We start from the raw sequence: 13,578 nt of genomic DNA on the forward strand, positions 1-13,578 counted from the left end.
AGATGTCATGTGAGAAACTGAATTGAATATCAAGACATTATCTGAAGCGTTTTTATTTTGGTGTAACATATGTGTTTACAGTGAACCTTAACTTTTAATAAACAGATTGGTATGCAATGACATAGGCTAAGAATCTTTAAAATATATATAAATTGGAAAAATGTGTGAACAAATGAAAAAAAAATGATCCGCTCCACTTGATGACATCAAGCACAGTAATATTTTAGTGAAGAAAATATGAAATTGATGTTCAGTGATTAGTTTGGATGAATGAGAAAATGTAATTGTTTGATGCATAAAAATAACTCAGTTGCTGTATTTGATATTAAGCAGCAAAATATAGTGATTTGAATATTTGGGAAAACATCAAACCAGATTATGTAAAAAGAAAAAAAAAAGATGAAATTAGAAAATATATATTTTATGTTTATGAGTTCTGCCAATCAAAATTTTGTGGCAGAAATTGGGTGATTACCATGCAATTTTATTTTGGTAAAATTCTTAAATTATTAGAATGTTTATTATAATTTCTAATTAGTGACTTGTTATAATCAAAATCCGCCCTAAAGAGTGTCCTTTCTTTTATTAGGTATCAGAGTAGGTATCAAGATTTCTACTTCTATACAAATGTGATATTTCAGATCTGTACATAAAAAATTTGTTGAATATATAGGTTGAGAATTGTTCTGTGTCGCTCTCTCTCACACACACACGCATTCTCACTTTTATAGATATAATAGATAGATTACTCTAGATATATTTCCATATGTCTGAATACCCTATATACAAATTTTCTAATCTGTAGATAAAAAAATTTGTTGAGTATATAGGTTGAAAATTGTTCTCTCTCTCTCTCTCACACACACATTCTCAATTTTAGAGATATAATAGATAGATTATGCTAGATATATTTCCATATGTCTGAATACCCTATATACAAATTTTCTAATCTGTAGATCCAATATTTGTTGAATATATAGGTTGAAAATTGTTCTTACTCTCTCTCTCTCTCTCTCTCTCTGGCTACCTCACACACACATTCTAACTTTTATAGATATAATAGATAGATTATGCTAGATATATTTCCATATGTGTGAATACCCTATATACAAATTTTCTAATTTGTAGATAAAAAATTTGTAGAGTGCATAGGTTGAGAATTGTTCTCTCTATCTCTCACACACACACATTCTAACTTTTAATGATATAATAGATTATGCTAGATATATTTCGATATTTCTGAATACCCTATATATAAAAATTTGTTGAATGTATAGGTTGAGAACTGTTCTCTCTCTCTCTCTCTCTCTCTCTCGCTCACACACACACACATTCTCACTTTTATAGATATAATAGAAAGATTATCCTAGATATATTTCTATTTGTATGAATACTCTATATACAAATTTTAAAATCTGTAGATAAAGAATTTGTTGAGTATATGGGTTGAGAATTGTTCTCTCTCTCTCTCTCTCTCTCTCTCTCACACACACACACATTCTCACTTTTATAGATATAATAGATTATGCTAGATATATTTCCATATGTCTGAATACCCTATATACAAATTTTCAAATCTGTAGATAAAAAATTTGTTGAGTATATAGGTTGAGAATTGTTCTCTCTCTCTCTATCACACACATTCTCACTTTTATAGATATAATAGACAGATTATGCCAGATATATTGAAATATGTCTGAATGCCCAATATACAAATTTTGAAATCTGTAGATAAAAAATTTGTTGTATACATAGGTTGACAATTGTCCTCTCTCTCACACACACACACATTCTCACTTTTATACATATAATAGATAGATTATGCTAGATATATTTCTATATGTCTGAACACCCTATATACAAAATGTTCAAATCTGTGGATAAAAAATTTGTTGAATGTATAGGTTGAGAATTTTTATCTCTCTCTTTTTCTCTCTCTCTCTCTCGCTATCTCACACACACGCATTCTCACTTTTATAGATAAAATAGATAGATTATGCTAGATATATTTCCATATGTCTGAATACCCTATATACAAAGTTTCAAATCTGTAGATAAAAAATTTGTTGAATATATAGGTTTAGAATTGTTCTCTCTCTCTCTCTCTCTCACACACACATTCTAACTTTTGTAGTTATAATAGATAGATTATGCTAGATATATTTCCATATGTCTGAATACCCTATATACAAATTTTCTAAACTGTAGGTAAAAAATTTGTTGAGTATGTAGGTTAAGAATTGTTCTCTCTCTCTCTCACACACACACACACACACAAGTTCTCACTTTTATAGATATAATAGATAGATTATGCTAGATATATTTCTATATGTCTGCCTACCCTATATACAAATTTCCAAATCTGTGCCCAAAAATGTGTGGAATATATAGGTTGAGAATTGTTCTCTCTCTCTCTCTCTCTCACACATATTCTCACTTTTATAGGTTATATAGGTTGAGAATTTTTTGCTCTTTCCATCACTCACATTCACACTTTTATAGATATAATACATAGATTATGCCAGATATATTTACATATGTCTGAATACCCAATATACACATTTTCAAATCTGTAGATAAAAAATTAGTTGAATATATAGGTTGAGAATTGTTCTCTCTCTCTCTCTTTCTCTCTCTCTCACACACACATTCTCACTTTTATAGATATAATAGATAGATTATGCTAGATATATTTCCATACGTCTGAATACCCTATATCCAAATTTTCTAATATGTAGATAAAAAATTTGTTGAATATATAGGGTGAGAATTTTCCTTCCTCTCTTTCTCTCTCTCTCTTTCTCACACACACACAAGCTGAAAATTGTTCTCTCTCTCTCTCTGACTCTCTCTCTCTCTCACACACACACACACATGGTCATTTTATAGATATAATAGATAGGTTATGCTAGATATATTTCTATATGTCTGAATACCCTATATACAAATTTTTAAATCTGTAGATAAAAAATTTGTTGAGTATATAGGTTGAGAATTGTTCTTTCTCTCTCTCTCTCACACACATTCTCACTTTTATAGATATAATAGATTATGCTAGATATATTTCCAAATGTCTGAATACCCTATATACAAATTTTCAAATCTGTAAAGATAGAATTTGTTGAATATATAGGTTGAGAATTGTTCTCTCTCTCTCTCTTTCACACACATTCTCACTTTTATAGATATAATAGATAGATTATGCTAGATATATTTCCTTATGTCTGAATACCCTATATACAAATTATCAAATCTGTAGATACAAAATTTGTTGAGTATATAGGTTGAGAATTGTTCTCTCTCTCTCTCTCTCTCACTCACTCACTCACTCACTCACTCACAAACACACACACACATTCTACCTTTTATAGATATAATAGATTATGCTAGATATATTTCCATATGTCTGAATACCCTGTATACAAATTTTCAGATCTGTACATAAAAATTAGTTGAATATATAGGTTGAGAATTGTTCTCTCTCTCTCTCTTCTCTCTCTCTCTTTCACACACATTCTCACTTTTCTAGATATAATAGATAGATTATGCTAGATATATTTCCATATGTCTGAATACCCTATATACAAATTTTATAATCGGTAGATAAAAAATTTGTTGAATATATAGGGTGAGAATTGTACTTACTCTCTCTCTCTCTCTCTCTCTCTCTCACGCACACATTCTCACTTTTATGGATATAATAGATAGATTATGCTGGATATATTTCCATATGTCTGAATACCCTATATACAAATGGTCAAATCTGTAGATAACAAATTTATTGAATAGATAGGTTGAGAATTGTTCTCTCTCTCTCTCTCTCGCAACCTTACACACACAACCACACGCAAACATTCTGACTTTTATAGATATAATAGATCGATTATGCTAGATATATTTCCATATGTCTGAATACCCAATATACAAATTTTCAAATCTGTAGGTAAAAAATTTGTTGAATATATAGGTTGAGAATTGTTCTCTCTCTCTCACACACTCACATTCTCACTTTTATAGATATAATGTATAGATTATGCTAGATATATTTCTATATGTCTGAATACCCTATATACAAAGTTTAAAATCCGTAGATAAAAATACGTTGAGTATATAGGTTGAGAATTGTTCTCTCTCTCTCTTACGCACACACACACACACACACACATTTTCACTTTTATAGATATAATAGATAGATTATGCTAGATATATTTCCATATGTCTGAATACCCTATATACAAATTTTCAAATCTGTAGATAAAAAATGTATTGAATATATAGGTTGAGAATTGTTGTCTCTCTCTCTCTCTCTCTCTCTCTCTCTCTCTCTCTCTCTCTCTCTCTCTCTCTGGCTACCTCACACACACACACATTTTCACTTTTATAGATATAATAGATAGATTATGCTAGATATATTTCCATATGTCTGAATACCCTATATACAAACTTTCAAATCTGTAGATAAAAAATTTGTTGAGTATATAGGTTGAGAATTGTTCTCTCTCTCTCACACGAAACTGTGCGCTCGGCTTCTTCCCCCCCTTCCCACCCCAAATGCTTGGGAAACTGTGCACTGTTTTTGTTGGTTTTCAAGCTGCCTCTTCCCCCCCCACACACACACAGTTTAACAGTAGTAGGAGGTCAAGAGAAAGAGGGTGAGAGAGAGAGAAGAGTAAGTTGGTGAGAGAGAGAGAAAAGAGAAAGAGGGTGTTGGTTTTATATTTTTATTATCGTCTAATATTTTGAAAGCTGAATTTCTAATAAAATGTGCATCTATAGGAGATAATGCCTGGGAATGTGTTCCCCCCCCCCCACAGTTTAACAGTGGTGTGACGTCAAGAGAAAGAGAGTGAGAGAGAGGGAAGAGTAAGTGGGTGAGAGAGAGAAAGAGAGAGAAAAAAAAGAAAGACGGTGTTGGTTTTGTGAAAAAAGTTGTTATTTACAATTGTTCGCATTCTTGGCCTTTTGGTCAAGATCAAAGTGTAGTATCTGTTCTTCAGATGCTGCACTTCTATTTCTTGTTCTCTTTCGGTGGAGGAGAAATCCTCCACGACTGAGACAATTTTTATTTTTGTACCTTTTCTCCACGTTAAAAAACGACCCTGGTGTCTAACTCTGTCCCGTGGGGAGGCATAGTAAATAGGTACAATTGTTCGCCATTAGTGGATGTTGACGTCACGTCACGTGACATGACTAAGCGTTTTTTTTTTTTAGTATGAATAACATTTTTTGTTTTAATTATAAAGTCTACACTTAATTTTATAGAAAATGATGTATATATAATAGAAAAAAAAAATTACTGGTTTTGTTGGATTCAAGTGGATCCCCCCCCTCCAGTTTAAGAGATAGCAGGTCACGTGGTAATATACAAAATGGCTAGCGTAAATATAAAGATCGGTTTTTTTATCGACGAATATTTTGAAAGCTGAATTTTTTTTTATTCCTGTACATTTTTTCCTGATATTTTTCGTTAAAACTCTTGTATAAATACTATTTTTAACCAGTTAAATACGTTGGAGACATTGTCATGGAGTTTAATAATCTCTAGAACAAAGCAGAAGAGAAATTACAAAAGTATCGGTAAAACAAAGTGTTTGTTTACATTTGTTCGCCATTACTGGATGTTGACGTCACGTCACGTGACATGACTAAGCGTTTTTGGATTATGTAATATTAACATTAAAATGACAGGTTTTTTGGGGGGCCCCCCCTAGGAGAGAAATGATCAGTTCACCCCCTTTTAATGGTCCGTTTGGTGTGGAATTTCGATATTTGTCATGCGGGTGATCAAGGTTCAATATGATACATAATTTGTCAACTTTGGTTGTGTCTGTCAAAAGTTTGAGCTGACGTCACGTCACGTGACACGTATTGAATAACGTTAAAATGACAGGTTTTTTTGGGGGCCCCCCTAGGAGAAAAACGATCAGTTGACCCCTTTCTACTGGTCCGTTTGACGTGAAATTTCGATATTTGTCATCCGGGTGATCAAGGTGCAATATGATACCAAATTTGTCAACTCTGGTTCCGTCTTTCAAAAGTTTTAGCGTTACAAACAAACATACATACATACATACATACACACCGATTTTTGCCTTTTATATATATAGACTAGCAGGGCTACCCGGCGTTGCTCGGGACCGTATAAACAATGAAAAAACAAAAGCAGATATTGAACATATGTTTTATTCTTAGGGGAGAGGAATCTTTCATCTCTATGTATTATTTGTTTTATCTACCCCCGGACTGGTATTGTTCATGTTTTATCCCTAGCATAGGTAATTTACAGCATGTATATGAAATTGTTTTACCTTAGGGAGAAGAGAACAGGTAATATACAACATAATGTGTCTATATTACATCCCTGGCAACGCCTAGAAACCAGCTAGAACATGTATTTCAGTCAATGTTTATTACATCCTGGGCTATTCCGGGAAACCAGCTAATCTCTATTTAGTGACTTGACCACCAAAATACCTCCCTAAGTGTGTCCTTTCTTTTGAACTTATTAGATATAGGTATCTAGAAATGTGTGTGAAATTTTGTTGAATGCATTGTTCACTATGATTTTCTTATTGTTCTACACAATATCAACTGCAGCGAAATAAAACAGTAAACTTAGTGTAGTGTTAGAATAAAGAGCAAAGGAAAAAATTAGAATCATATTCTGTAATTGCAAATCTAAATTTGCTAGCGTGTACCAGTATTTGCCAGGTTGTGGAAATTTGGAATTTATAACGTATGTAGTGGCCTTTTCCTAGATACCTATTGCTAAAAATTATACTTTCATTTTGTTAGAAAAATCTCTCTTCGGATGCCCTGCATCATCCAAAATAAAAACAAATATTTTTATAATTGTTTCAGTACATTGCTACACATTGTGAAATTTGTTGACGTTTGTAAAAAAAAATCATGAATGTGCTTATATTCCAAAAAAGAAAATATCAGTGCACAGTATTGAAAGTGTTCGAGATTCAAAAGTCTGTAACATTTCTACTAACTTCATAAGATGTCATGTGAGAAACTGAATTGAATATCAAGACATTATCTGAAGCGTTTTTATTTTGGTATAACGTATGTGTTTACAGTGAACCGTAACTTTTAATAAACAGCTTGGTATGCAATGACATAGGCTAAGAATCTTAGACAAAATATATATAAATTGGAAAAATGTGTGAACAAATGAAAAAAAAAAATGATCCGCTCCACTTGATGACATCAAGCACAGTAATATTTTAGTGAAGAAAATATGAAATTGATGTTCAGTGATTAGTTTGGATGAATGAGAAAATGTAATTGTTTGATGCATAAAAAATAACTCATTTGCTGTATTTGATATTAAGCAGCAAAATATAGTGATTTGAATATTAAGGAAAACATCAAATCAGATTATGTAAAAAAAAAAGATGAAATTAGAAAATATATATTTTCTGTTTATGAGTTTTGCCAATCAAAATTTTGTGGCAGAAATTGGGTGATTACCATGCAATTTTATTTTGATAAAATTCTTAAATTATTTCAATGTTTATTATAATTTCTTAGTAGTGACTTGTTATCATCAAAATCCGCCCCAAAGAGTGTCCTTTCTTTTATTAGGTATCAGAATAGGTATCCAGATTTCTACTTCTATACAAATGTGATATTTCGGATCTGTAGATAAACAATTTGTTGCATATATAAGCTGAGAATTGTTCTCTCTCATTCTCTCTCTCACACACCCACACATTCTCACTTTTATAGATATAATAGATAAATTATGCTAGATATATTTCCATATGTCTGAATAATCTATATACAAATTTTCAAATCTGTAGATAAAAAATTTGTTGAGTATATAGGTTGAGAATTGTTCTCTCTCTCTCTCTCCTCTCACACATGCTCACTTTTATAGATATAATAGATTATGCTAGATATATTTCCATATGTCTGAATACACTATATAAAAATTTTCTAATCTGTAGATAAAAATTTGTTGAATATAAAGGGTGAGAATTGTTCTTACTCTCTCTCTCTCTCACACACAGACATATTCTCACTTTTATAGACATAATAGATAGATTATGCTAGATATATTTCCATATGTCTGAATACCTTATATACCAATTTTCAAATCTGTAGATAAAAAATTTGTTGAATATATAGGTTGAGAATTGTTCTCTCGCTCTGTCTCTCTCTCTCTTGCTACCTCACACACACACACACGCAAACATTCTCACTTTTATAGATATAATAGATAGATTATGCTAGATATATTTCCATATGTCTGAATACCCTATATACAAATTATCTAATCTGTAGATAAAAAATTTGTTGAGTATATAGGTTGAGAATTGCTCTCTCTCTCACAGACACACACATTTTCACTTTTGTAGATATAATAGATAGATTATGCTAGATATATTTCCATATGTATGAATACCCTTTATAACAAATTTAAAATCTGTAGATAAAAAATTTGTTGAATATATAGGTTAAGAATTGTTCTCTCTCTCTCTCTCTACCTCACACACACCCACACACACAAACATTCTGACTTTTATAGATATAATAGATAGATTATGCTAGATATATTCCATATGTCTGGATACCCTATATACAAATTTTCTAATCTGTAGATAAAAAATTTGTTGAATATTTTCAACCCTTATCCTCGAGTGGCGTCTGGGCCTTGATAAGTAGTAATGCGTATTTAGCAAAATATAAATATATATATATATAACAAATTTACTGAATTTCCATTACTAACGATTACTGTATTGTCCAATTGACTACTGCGCTTTTCAACCCTTATCCTCGAGTGGCCTCTGGGCCTTGAGAAGTAGTAATTACTAACGATTACTATATTGATCAATTGACTACTGCACTTTTTAACCCTTATCCTCGGGTGGCCTCTGGGCCTTATTGTCCAATTGACTACTCTGGACTTTTTAACTCTTATGCTCGAGTGGCCTCTGGGCCTTGATAAGTGGAAATGACTAAGTAACAAAAAATAGGTATATAACAAATTTACTGAATTTCCATTACTAACGATTACTATATTGTCCAATTGACTACTGTGCACTTTTCAATCCTTATCCTCGAGTGGCCTCTGGGCCTTGATAAATGGTAATGCGTATGTAACAAAATATACATATATATAACAAATTTACTGAATTTCCATTACTAACGATTACTATATTGTCCAATTGACTACTGCACTTTTAAACGCTTATCCTCGAGTGGCCTCTGGGCCTTGATAAGTGGTAATACCATCGAGTGGCCTCTGGGCCTTAATAAGTGGTTGTGCCTAAGTAACAAAAAATAGGTATATTACAAATATCCCGCATTTCCATTACAACCGACTACTACGGTGCACTTTTCAATCCTTATCCTCGAGTGGCCTGTGGGCTTTGATAAGTGGTAATGCGTATTTAACTAAATATTAATATATATATAACAAATTTACTGAATTTCCATTACTAACAATTACTATATTTTGTCCAATTGACTACTGCACTTTTCAACACTTATCCTCTAGTGGCCTCTACGCCTTGATAAGTGGTAATGCCTATATAAACAAAATATAAATATATATATAACAAATTTCCCGACTTTCCATTACTAAGTATTACTATGTTGTCCAATTAACTACTGCCATTTTCAACCCTTATCCTCGGGTGGCCTCTGGGCCTTATTGTCCAATTGACTACTGTGCACATTTAACTCTTATCCTCGAGATGTATCTGGGCCTTGATAAGTGGAAATGCCTAAGTAACAAAAAAATAGATATATAACAAATTTCCCGAATTTGACTACTGTGCACTTTTCAACTCTTATCCTCGAGTGGCCTCTGGGCCTTGATAAGTGGTCATATATATTTTTTACAAAATAACAAAATAGGTTGGAGTCGCTGAATAACTCATCCTCCCGTTAAAGCGGTTCCATCCTCTTTCCCCAATTTGACTACTGTGCACTTTTCAACTCTCGTCCTCGAGTGGACTATGGGCCTTGATAAGTGGTAATACATATTTTATGAAAAATATATCTATATATATATATATATATATATATATATATATATATATATATAACAAAATAGGTTGGAGTTGCTGAATAACTCATCCTCCTGTTAAAGCGGTTCCATCCTCTTTCCCAAATTTGACTACTGTGGACTTTTTAACTCTCATCCTCGAGTGGCCTATGGGCCTTGATAAGTGGTAATACATATTTTTTTATAAATATATATATATATATATACCAAAACAGGTGTGAGTCGCTGAATAATTCATCCTCCTATTAAAGCGATTAAATCCTCTTTCCCAAATTTGACTACTGTGCACTTTTAAACTCTCATCCTCGTGTGGCCTCTGGGCCTTGATAAGTGGTAATATATAGTTTGTACAAAAAAAAAATATATATATATATATATATATATATATAACAAAATAGGTTGGAGTGGCTGAATAACTCATCCTCCCGTTAAAGAGGTTCCATCCTCTTTCCCGAATTTGACTACTGTCCACTTTTCAACTCTCATCCTCGAGTAGCCTATGGGCCTTGATAAGTGGTAATATATATTTTTTAGTAAATATAGATATAAATATATATATAACAAAATAGGTTGGAGTCGCTGAATAACTCATCCTCCCGTTAAAACTGTTCCATCCTCTTTCCCGAATTTGATTACTGTGCACTTTTCAACTCTTATCCTCGAGTGGCCTCTGGGCCTTGATAAGTGGTAATATATTTTTGTTATAAATATAGATATATATATATATATATAAAAAATAGGTTGGAGTCGCTGAATAACTCATCCTCCCGTTAAAGCGGTTCCATCCTCTTTCCCGAATTTTACTACTATGCACTTTTCAACTCTCATCCTCGAGTGGCCTATTGTCCTTGATAAGTGGTAATATATATTTTTTAATAAATATAGATATAAATATATATATAAAAAAATAGGTTGGAGTCGCTGAATAACTCATCCTCCCGTGAAAGCGGTTCCATCCTCTTTCCCGAATTTGACTACTGTGCACTTTTCAACTCTAATCCTCGAGTGTCCTATGGGCCTTGATAAGTAGTAATATATATTTTTTACAAAATATATACATACATATATATAACAAAATAGGTTGGAGTCACTGAATAATTCATCCTCCTCTTAAAGCGGTTCCATCATCTTTGCCGAATTTGACTACTGTGCACTTTTAAACTCTCATCCTCGTGTGGCCTATGGGCCTTGATAAGTGGTAATATATATTTAAAAATAAATATAGATATAAATATATATATACCAAAATAGGTTGGAGTCGCTGAATATCTCATCCTCCCGTTAAAGCGGTTCCATCCTCTTTCCCAGATTTGACTACTGTGCACTTTTCAACTCTAATCCTCGAGTGTCCTATGGGCCTTGATAAGTAGTAATATATATTTTTCACAAAATATATACATACATATATGTAACAAAATAGGTTGGAGTCACTGAATAATTCATCCTCCTCTTAAAGCGGTTCCATCATCTTTCCCAGTTTGACTGCTGTGCACTTTTCAACTCTAATCCTCGAGTGTCCTATGGGCCTTGATAAGTAGTAATATATATTTTTTACAAAATATATACATACATATATGTAACAAAATAGGTTGGAGTCACTGAATAATTCATCCTCCTCTTAAAGCGGTTCCATCATCTTTGCCGAATTTGACTACTGTGCACTTTTAAACTCTCATCCTCGAGTGGCCTATAGGCCTTGATAAGTGGTAATATATAGTTTGTACAATATATATATATATATATATATTACAAAATAGGTTGGTGTCGCTGAATAACTCATGCTCCCGTTAAAGTTGTTCCATCCTCTTTCCCAAATTTGACTACTGTGACCTTTTGAACTGTCATCCTCGAGTTGCCTATTGGCCTTGATAAGTGCTAATATAGAGAGAAGAGAAACGGGGTGAGAGAGAGAGAAGATAAAGAGGGCGAGAGAGAGACAGAAGAGAATGAGGGGAGAGAGAGAGAAGAGAAAGACGGTGTGAGAGAGAGAAGAGAAAGGGGGTGAGAGAGAGAGAAGAGAAAGAGGTAGACAGGGAGAGAGAAGAGGGTAAGAGTGAGTTGAGAATGAGGGTGAAAGAGAGAGAGAGAAGAGAAAGAGGGTGAGAGAGAGAGAAAAGAAAGACGGCGAGAGAGAGAGAAAAGAGAAGAGAAGAGAAAGAGGGTAAGAGAGAGAGAAGAGGGTGAGAGAGAGAAGAGAAAGAGGTAGAGAGAGAAGAGGGTGAGAGAGAGCAGAGAAGAGGGTGAGAGAGAGCAGAGAAAGAGGGTGTGAGAGAAAGAGGGTGAGAGAAGTGAAAGAGGTAGAGAGAGAAGAGGGTAAGAGAGAAAGAGGGTGAGAGAGAGAAGAGGGTGAGAGAGAGAGAGGTAGTGAGAGAGAGAGATAAGAGAAAGAGGTAGAGAGAGAGAGAAGAGGGTAAGACAGAGAGAGAGAGAGGGGTAGTGAGAGAGAGAGATAAGAGAAAGAGGTAGAGAGAGAGAGAGAGAGAGAGAAGAGGGTGAGGGAGAAAGAAGAGGGTGAGAGAGAGCAGAGGGAGAGAGAGAGAGAAGAGAAATAGGTAGAGAGAGAGAGATGAAGGTGAGAGAGAGCAGGGAAAGAGGGTGATAGAGAAGAGAAAGAGGTAGAGAGAGAGAGAGAGAGAAGGGTGAGAGAGAGCAGAAAAAGAGGGTGAGAGAGAGAGAAAGAGGGTCAGAGAGAGAGAGAAGAGAAAAAGGTGTACACAGAGAGTGAGAGAGAGAAGAGGGTAAGAGAGAGAGAGAGAAGAGGTTGAGAGAGAGAGAGAGATAAGAGAAAGAGGTAGAGAGAGAGAAGCGGGTGAGAGAGAGAGAAGAGGGTGCGAGAGAGAAGAGAAAGAGGTAGAGAGAGAGAAGCGGGTGAGAGAGAGAGAAGAGGGTGCGAGAGAGAAGAGAAAAAGGTAGAGAGAGAGAAGAGGGTGAGAGAGAGAGAAAGAGGATGAGAGAGAGAAGAGAAAGAGAGAGAGAGAAGAGGGTGATAGAGAAAGAGAGTGAGAGAGAGAAGAGAAAGAGAGAGAGAGAGAAAGAGGGTGAGAGAAGAGGGTAAATGTGCATCTTTTTTTATAGTAGGTAATGCTTGGGAGACTGTGCACATTGCCTCCTCCCCCCTCCCCCCTACAAAAGCGGTTCCATTCATAAGAAAACAAACTCGTATAAAAGTAATTTTCGTGTATTTAAGCGGCCTCATACTGATAGCCACCCCCCCCTTCCAGAGAGAGAGAAATATGGTGATAGAGAGAGTTAGGAAAGGTGTAGAGATAGAAGAGAGTGAGAGAGAGAGAGAAAGACGGCGAGAGAGAGAGAGAAAGACGGCGAGAGAGAGAGAGAAAGACGGCGAGAGAGAGAGAGAGAGAAAGAGAGAGAAGGGAAAGAGGGTGAGAGAGAGAGTAGATAAAGAGGGTGAGAGAGAGAAAGAGAAGAGAAAAAGGTCTAGAGAGAGAGAGAGAAGAGAGTGAGAGAGAGAGAGAGAGAAATATGGTGAGTCGAGTTGATCCTCTCTCTCTCTCACTCTCTTCTCTCTCTCTCTCTCTCTCTAGACTTTT

The 13,578-nt window shown here is 34.2% G+C and overlaps 1 protein-coding gene and 1 pseudogene across 1 annotated transcript in view; one reads left to right on the forward strand and one right to left on the reverse strand.

Annotated features, from left to right (window-relative positions):
- LOC145285856 (sodium-dependent multivitamin transporter-like) overlaps window positions 1-13,578 on the reverse strand; it is a 215,613-nt gene that overhangs the window by 148,301 nt on the left and 53,734 nt on the right. The gene's annotated exons all lie outside the window — the stretch shown is intronic.
- LOC145286716 (U2 spliceosomal RNA) lies at window positions 4,946-5,079 on the forward strand (annotated as a pseudogene).

The sequence above is a fragment of the Euprymna scolopes genome, chromosome 10 (genome assembly GCF_053919585.1).
Source record: "Euprymna scolopes isolate OS-2025 chromosome 10, ASM5391958v1, whole genome shotgun sequence".
Lineage (NCBI taxonomy): Eukaryota > Metazoa > Mollusca > Cephalopoda > Sepiida > Sepiolidae > Euprymna > Euprymna scolopes.